Genomic DNA, 8,315 nt, shown 5'->3' with positions numbered 1-8,315 from the left:
ATTGTTTGGTTGTGGTGGGGGAGGGTCGCCAAGCTCAGGTTTTGTCCCCGGGCTCCTGTTTGCCTAGATACGCCTCTGAGGTAATCACTTGGTTGCTTCAGCATCATGAGGACTGTCACATTTAAAAAGTTCATATGACATCAAGCTAGTGTTTTCAAAAGAATCAGTTCATGAATTCAGCTATGAGGCATTTTATTTTCTTGGTTTCTTTAGGGAACTTCTAAGCTATCTTCCCACACAACAAGGTCCTCAAGATGACTAACAAGATGACTAACAAGATGACTAACAAGGTCCTCAAGATGACTAACAAGACACAACATATTAAAATAAAAAGTAGAACTATTTAGAATATAAGTGATATAAATGATATTTGTGCTTGTCCTTCAATGGCCCTTTCTGCACAAATCTCCTAAATTGTTTCTGAACATTTTCAATCCCCCCCCCTTTTACAACAATGTATGTCTGCACTCATCCCCTCAAAATGATTCCTGGCTGCTATTATGTGATCCCCCTCCCAGTTTAAGTTCTGTGTTTAACCAGTGCTTCAATGCTTCACAGTCTCATGCTATATTCCTTTATAAACTCAATGCTTCAAAGACTGCCCCTCCCAAATAAAAGAACAAACAGAGAAATGCTGCAGATAAACAGATGAGGGGGAATGAGTGAGTTCAGAAAATGGCACTGAGGAGGAAGTTTAGGGAAACAGAGGCAGATTCTGCATGGACCAAAAACAGTGGTGTGAAAACAGTGTGAAAACAGTGCAAAACAGGGTTTACACCGTTTTCACATCGTTTTCACACCACTGTTTTTGGCCCATGCGGAATCTGCCAGAGAATCATGTGAAACATAGTAAATAGATCGCACACCAGCTGAAGATGTCTTCAAAAGGTTTCACCCAGAGAATCATTTTAAAAGTGGACTCATTTAAAATGTTTTGAGGCTGGAAATAAAATATTTGGGGGTAAAAACAATGCAGGCCTACATGGAGGGAACATCTTATTTCTGGCCTCAAAACATTTTAAAAGGTTTGTGCAGAAAGGGAGAATGGATATTATGGGGAAAGTGCATTATTGTGACAGGCAGAAGTTGCCTAGGATCTCAGGTGGTTATTTTCCTTGTCAGATCAGAGACCTTCTGCATGCAAAATAAATGACCCACATGCCCTCTCATAATGGCTAAATGGACCTCAATGTCCAAAGACAATCTGGATGCTGGTTACTAGAGGGAACCTACAAGGAAGAAGGCTTGGTGTCCCTTGTGTGGAACTTCTGCAGCATCTGGATGTCCACTTTCTATCTATGGCAGGGGTGTCCAACCCTGGCGCTTCAGATGTTCATGGACTACATGGACTTGTAGTCCATGAACATCTGAAGTGCCAGGGTTGGACACCCTTGATCTATGGTATGTTGTCCCTGAAGAGCTCAGGGCTACATGTGTGATTCTTTCCTCTTGCATATCCCCCCCCCCCACACACACACACACACCAGTAGGCAGGAATGCCAGCCTTCAGGTGAGACATGAGGATCCCCCAGAATTATTGCTCATCTCCAGACTACAGAGTCAGTTCTTAATGAGAAAATGGATGCTTTACAAGGTGGTTGCTGGCGTGAGAGCAATATACCCAACAGTGGACTGTACGGCATTGTATGGAAGGTGATGGACACAAGCTGTCACCATTGCATGACTAGGTGGATATTTGAATTCAGCCTCCCCCACATCAGTACACAGCTCTGGCTCTCCGGTAGATCTTTGGTCTGATAGGGTTGTTCTGATATTTTTGTGCTAATGTGTGAACCAGTCCATAAATATGCAAAAGCAGAATCAATCATGCTATTGAGCCAATAGTTTTATCATTAATGAACACTATTTAACACCGTTTCCATCTAGACTTATGTAAAATTAATTTGGGGGAAATGAATAGCTTTATTATAAGGGTTGCGGATAGAGATTATTTTGGGAATTTATGATGATGATTATTGCTGTTGTTAATAATAATAACAATAATAATAGCTTTTAGCTTTTATTTTAATAGCTAGGTAAGAGCACTATATTAGAGGAAGCATTTGTGTAAGTTCTGTATGGGAGAAAACAATCAAATACTTCACATAAAGCTAAGAGTTATATAAGAAGTGAAGAGCCTCCTTCCTTTTCTAAATTCGTGGCTATTGAAATTGTGCAATATGAAGAAAAGGAGTCCAATGTAATTAAAATTTGCTAAACAACAACAGGAGCCAGTGATTATAGCTTTCAGTTGTATCAGTGCTAAGCAGTAACCATATTATTTCTGCAAACTATTTTCACTTAGCACAGTTCAGATGGAATTATTGCTATGACCTTTTAAAAATGTGAAAGACTGAATCAATACCCTTTCAGAGGCAAGATTGCAGGAGCAGAAACGGACCCAGCTGTAATGGTGTGTATTTCTGCATCAGAAGGCAGTTGAAACCTAATTATCGTCAATCACATACCAGGTAGCCTCAATGAGTGCAGACCACCATGAGTTTTGTGTTCTGTGTGACAGAGAGAGAGAGAGAGAGAGAGAGAGAGAGAGAGAGAGAGAGAGCAAACTCATATATGTACACATGCATACACAGGATTATTTTGGGCCCAGTCAACTAGGATTTTAGGGAGAATTATAGAGGTTGTCACTCATTTCCAGTAACTAACACTGGTGTGTAAGAAATATCAACCTCTAACTAATGCATGAGTGCTTGGCAGTCTGCCATCGTCCAATAGGCCTTCAAGTCAAGAATCATCGCTTATTGTAAGGTTGTCCAAATGCTGACTTGGAGCTGCCGTATATTATTAAATAATAACAGCAAATCAGACAATCAACAGCTTCTCCAAGAATCTGAGGGCAATTTTGTTGCTGTTATTTTTTTAAAAAAAATACAATCTTTCCCCTAGCAAATCAGAGACCTGATGAACAATAAATATCTGATTGTTTTGATATGCACAGGCTGAGAAGTTGGAATAAATTGTTGCTGGTCCATGCTGCATGAGCAGTTCCCACAACGAAAGCAAGACCTGAGCAAAATCCATGTGGACTATATGTGATAAATCAGTTGGTGGGCAACAAGAGAAAAGATTGGAGATGCAGAGACAAATAGAAATGATGTGTAATGTTGCAACATCACTTCTGAGGTGTGGGAGGAATGACACCAGCATAGTGCACAATGCTGTAGGAATCCCCCCAGTCTCTATTGTTTTTACTATAGAGACCTGGGTTGGAAATTATTCTGTAGTGCTGTGGGGGAGAGAAGGAGTGGTATTAGCATGCCTACTAATGAGAAACAAATGTACAATAGATTTTTGAAATAATCAGTATATCCAAAGTCTGGTTAAGGCTAAGAGCTGAAATAAACATTCTCTTGCAAAGGAAGTCTAGGTGATAAGAAACAAAGTCAAGGCAGTTTATGGACAAAAGAATACTTTTTTCTCACCATTTCAGAACAGGATGCCCATACCAAAAAGGTATGGACTTACTGACCTTATAGTTTCCTGAAATCCTGTCATTGTGTGATTTATTCCAATCTTCTGTAGGCAGTCAGCCTTTGCACCTTAGGCAATTGAAGCCAGCTGGTGCTGGTTTTGTCTAGAGATAAACTTCTGATACCCTCTACCCAATATATTCCTAGCTCATGTCAAGCTCAAATCAAGATACGTTCAGTGATAGATCTTTTACAACTTCCACTGGCAAATTAGTTAACTTCTTGGTAAACATTAAAGCTAAGTTTTCCCTCTTAATTATCTGAGAAAAAAAGGTGGCACGGTATAGCCAGATTCCATCAGATCTTGAAAGCTAAGCAGGGCTGGAATTTGGATGGGAGAGACCACCAAGGAAGACTCTGAAGAGGAAGGCAAAGGCAAGCTATGTCTCCTTTTCATTTCCCTTGAAAGTCCCTTGCTTGAGTCACCACAAGTCGGCTGTGACTTGATAGCACTTTACACACTATGATCTGACTATATGTATGCAGTTGCTATTTTTGTTTTCTCCTCTCTCTATTGTCTTCTTCCTTCCCTGCATTCCTTTCCCAAGGTCATGCTATGCTAAGGTTTCATCCCTTCAAAAAGTGAGTAGGCAGGACATATCTTTCTACTTGTACTATGGTGAGACATTCCCACATGATTACCTCCAGGAATCTTTGGCATTAGATTTTGAACCTAGTAGGCATCTTGATTGCTCTGAAAGATCCAATCTGACACTAACAAAGACATTTTAAAAAGAAAACAAATCACATGAGTAGGCACCATCCACTTAATCAGCTGCTGCTTGAAGACAGCTAGAAAGAGGAGTTCACTTAGGGAAGCGGTAAGCTTCCCCTCTCTGGCAGTCTTCAAGTACCAGCTGTATGAACATGCATGCAAGGAAGGGGAGGGAGTGAGGAGTGGCATGCAAGGGAGGGGAGGGAAGGGGACCCGGCATCTGGACATGGCCCACCCTAGCGGAGGGAGGGGGAGGGCAGGGAGGGGTGGCATGCAAGGGAGGGGAGGGAAGGGGTGAAGTAGGCTGATCTTGCATAGAGCAGGGGGTTGGATTAGATAGCCTGCATAGCCCCTTCCAACTCTATGATTCTCAGATTCTATAATACAAGATTCTGTATATTCCAGGATTCCACAGCAGAAGTTGGGTACCAGACACAGAGTCTGGCATAATTAGGATCTTAGAATATTACAACCTGGTGTTAGTGCATTGGGTCTAACCTTCACCCTTCTTCTGTTTACTCCTTGACTTCCACATGTTCTCTTCAGCTGTTTATTTTCTCCTTGCATTTCCCCTGTTTTTTTCTGGTTCTTTGGGGATTACTTTTATCCTAATATTTTTCTAAATATTGATTTTGAGTAGTATTTGTACTTATGAAATAATGTTGCCTGCACTTATGTTGGCTACACCCACTTCCCATGGGCTGGCCCATAACTGTGGACAACCCTGCCCTGTGCCTTCTCTCTCCACTGTCTTGGTTATAAAGAATTTTTATCCCTTGCATCAGCAATTTTTCAAGCACTGATTTTTTTAAAAAAGGCACCAGAGCACTCATTGTTCTTTCTGACCACTTAACCTTTGCTCTTTGTGCCCGACTCTCTTGGTATGCCCTAAATCCCACTTACCCCACATGGACATAAGGAACTTTTTCCTTGCATAGGCAAATCTTTAATTTTAAGGAGGAAAAATTCTTCCTGATAGCATTATCCCGCTATAAAATATGTCAAATGGATGTGGAAGGCTGAGAACGATGAAGCTGGAACCAAAAGTGATAACAAATATTCCCACCCCAAAGAATATCAAATTCCCTTGGAAAAAACACTTAGTAAAGGGAGATGTTGGGTACCAATATCTCTCCCTTTACTGTTTTTGGTATGGTTTTATTGAATTATAATTTCATGCATTTTATCTGGAAGTAGCCTTAGAAATCAGTGATGAGAGGCAGAATACTATTTTTAGAACCATGGAGGAAAGGCCTTGAGGTAAACATGTGTAACACATTCATGTTTATGAAATCTTCTTGTGGTTCTAGAATTCTAAAAGCCCAAGCAAGGCACTCTAACCTGGAAGAGGCAGCTTATGCAGAAACAAGGATTCTCTTGTACTGTTCCTGAATTGCTTACATGTTTTGTGGGAAACGAGAAGGGCAGCACTTTGTTGATTTGAGGTCCTCCTGCCAAAAAACCAACCTTGCCACCATCTGGAACTGGCCAGGTATTGTACAGTATAAATATGGAAAATATAATTTCATGCAACAATGAGTTCCTCGTAGAACACCAATCATATGTGATACAAACATTTTCATCTTAAGGTGCTTCCAGATGGCTGTCTCATATAGCAATCCCAGTGCTTTCATGAGTAAGTGGCATAGAGAATCAGCACACCTGACACCTTCAAATCAAACAGGGGTTGTGCCAGTCTTTATGCTGATCATTCCTGATCCAAAATTGAGTAACATGATTGGGATAGAGTGTGGCAGACAGAGTCAAAATTACCTCAGTTTTTGTACCAGATTGTGGAACAAGTACTTCCATTTACACTTCCTGTAGAAGGCACAGGAAGTATTTCTTGTTCCTACTCCCCCAGCACTGGAGCTGCATTTTGTAAGCACCTTTCTACCATCAAGGGCGCATCTAAACAGAAAGGCAGAGGAATTAATCTTCTTTATTTAGGGTTTCAAGCTAGTATCATCATTGGAGCCATTAAGAGAACTTTGAAATAATTACCTGTAGTGTAATAAATGTTTGTGTACTTTCAATCTTTCCATTTATCAACAAGATAGTAAACCAAGTGCTTAATTTTATACAATAGCCTAAAGGTGAGAGATTGACATTATGCTAATATCCTTCAGCACAACAAACAGAAGGTTCTCCAACTGTGTTGATAGAGAGAAAGTGCCTGGCAACACATTGCAACTGCTCACTCACTTGTTCTTTTTTATTACTTTTTTCTTTTACCCATAATGCTGTGTTGGTTCCATTTCATCAAAGTGATAAGCAAGAAGCTTATTAATGTCCTTAAAGTGACTTCTAATATTTCCCCATAACAGTCCACCCAATAACAGTGATGAAAAATAGGCTAAATTAGAAGCTTGGCAGATTTTCCACATTTAGATAATCAAATTTGAAACTTTAAAAAGCAATAACATTTTGTAAAATTATATTTCTAGGGGGGAAAAACTCAGTTTTCAGTACAAGCCCCTGAATTGTAGCTACATTTTGCTATCAAGACTCATCATTTGTTAACAAAAATGCTGAATATCACAAATTGTGAGTTAAGGTGTACAGAACTAGAAATTAACTTGCATACTATGCAATTTTTTTTTCCAGTTTTGGTGTAACTGGTAGAGTAAGAACAGATGAGAAGGTCTTTAGATGACCAAGATTCTGGAATCATGGGATGGATAAACAAGATTAATATAACAGAAGTTTCCATGTAATTGGCCTAGTGAATTTTTATTTCACCGTTCTCCAGGGAGATCAGTTAGTGGATGTTGTTCTTCATCACCATCCCTGCAAATAATGCAGAGAAAGGAACAGTTGCATTTCTCTAGAATTTGGCTTTTTTTCCCCAGTAGAGTTAGTAATCTAATAGAATGTAGGTTAGCTCCATGAGTTCTATTTTACTCAGGAAACAGATCTTTCCCACTTTTCTGTCTTCTGTCCTTCAGGCCACCTAAAGGCAAGGAACAGGGAAAGGAACAGGAATTACAAACTGAAGGAAGTCTTTCTTGTGCAAGCAAAAGTACTGCTTTGGATGCAGTGATATGATGATTCATGAAACATTCAGTAATTTGCTAAAAATTAACAGGAAAATAAGTCATGTAATGCAAAATGTCTAGAGATATCACTACAGACAATTATATCCTGAGGGTGCATTACCATTGAATTTTGAAATGTACCTACAGTGGGAAAAATGTATATAATCAGTGCATTGGTTTTTCAGCTTTATGCAGAACATACCATTGCATTCAGACAATTATAAAGACACAATTTTACCTTATGGCCAAGCAACTGCTACCTCCATGATACCCTTGCCTTGACCAATAAATCACATCACTTATCTTCTTGATTGCAGTGTTGCCTGTATTGGTTCCCGCATTGCTCTGAATTAATCCCAATAAACTGGTGATGAGCAACTGTTTGTAATGTATTCCCCTTTCACTGAGCAGTCAATAGTAAAATATTAGCACAGTACATGGTGTCATTATTGCTAGTTGGTTTGTCCTTCAAATATATTCTGCAGCCATAGCAGGGAGGTCTCCCTTCAAGTCACAGCAGATTTCAATGAAAAAGGCATTAACAAGGCACACAAATATTGGGGGGGGGGGGAGGTGGTCAGAGGACTAAACCAGAATAAATATGGCCTTCAATGGCTCCTGTTCAGAGGGATGCTGCCAAAATTAAAACTCACCAGCATCTGAGTGTGATTTCACGTTGGGAAAATCCAGAACCTATGGCAGTAGGTCTCAGAATCACCAGAAACCCCAGAGTTTGTGGCAATTCCTAGAGATACCACCATCCCTTCCATGTTTCCTCCAGAAGTGGCATCATCGAGTTTGTGACATTGCCTCCTAACTTTCCTGCCAGCTGTCTGGCAAGTTTAGTTCAGAGACACTCTTAGTGGCCTCAGGTGCAGTTTTGTAGTGTGTTATAAACATATACTGAATTTATGTGGTAACAATCTCTACTCTATAACCTGCTCCAGATAACCTCTATGGCATACTGTATTCTATTTTTTTTCAGAAGTGTGAGAAAACCATTGAATTGTCTTAAGTCACCTTAAAACTATGATGGTGTTTTTGTTAAAATCATATTTTATTCTGCTCCAA

The 8,315-nt window shown here is 39.9% G+C and overlaps 1 protein-coding gene across 1 annotated transcript in view; it reads right to left on the bottom strand.

Moving 5' to 3' along the window:
* Positions 1-7,055: 7,055 nt before the first annotated feature.
* SKAP2 (src kinase associated phosphoprotein 2) overlaps positions 7,056-8,315 on the bottom strand; it is a 140,741-nt gene continuing 139,481 nt past the window's right edge. The window contains exon 13 of the mRNA XM_048510891.1: positions 7,056-7,159. The gene's annotated coding sequence lies outside the window, so the exon portion shown is untranslated. The remainder of the gene's footprint in view (positions 7,160-8,315) is intronic.

Source organism: Sphaerodactylus townsendi, linkage group LG11 (genome assembly GCF_021028975.2).
Source record: "Sphaerodactylus townsendi isolate TG3544 linkage group LG11, MPM_Stown_v2.3, whole genome shotgun sequence".
NCBI classification, from domain to species: Eukaryota; Metazoa; Chordata; class Lepidosauria; order Squamata; family Sphaerodactylidae; genus Sphaerodactylus; species Sphaerodactylus townsendi.
The sequence above is the reverse complement of the archived record's forward strand: the minus strand, read 5'-3'. Positions and strand labels throughout refer to the sequence as shown.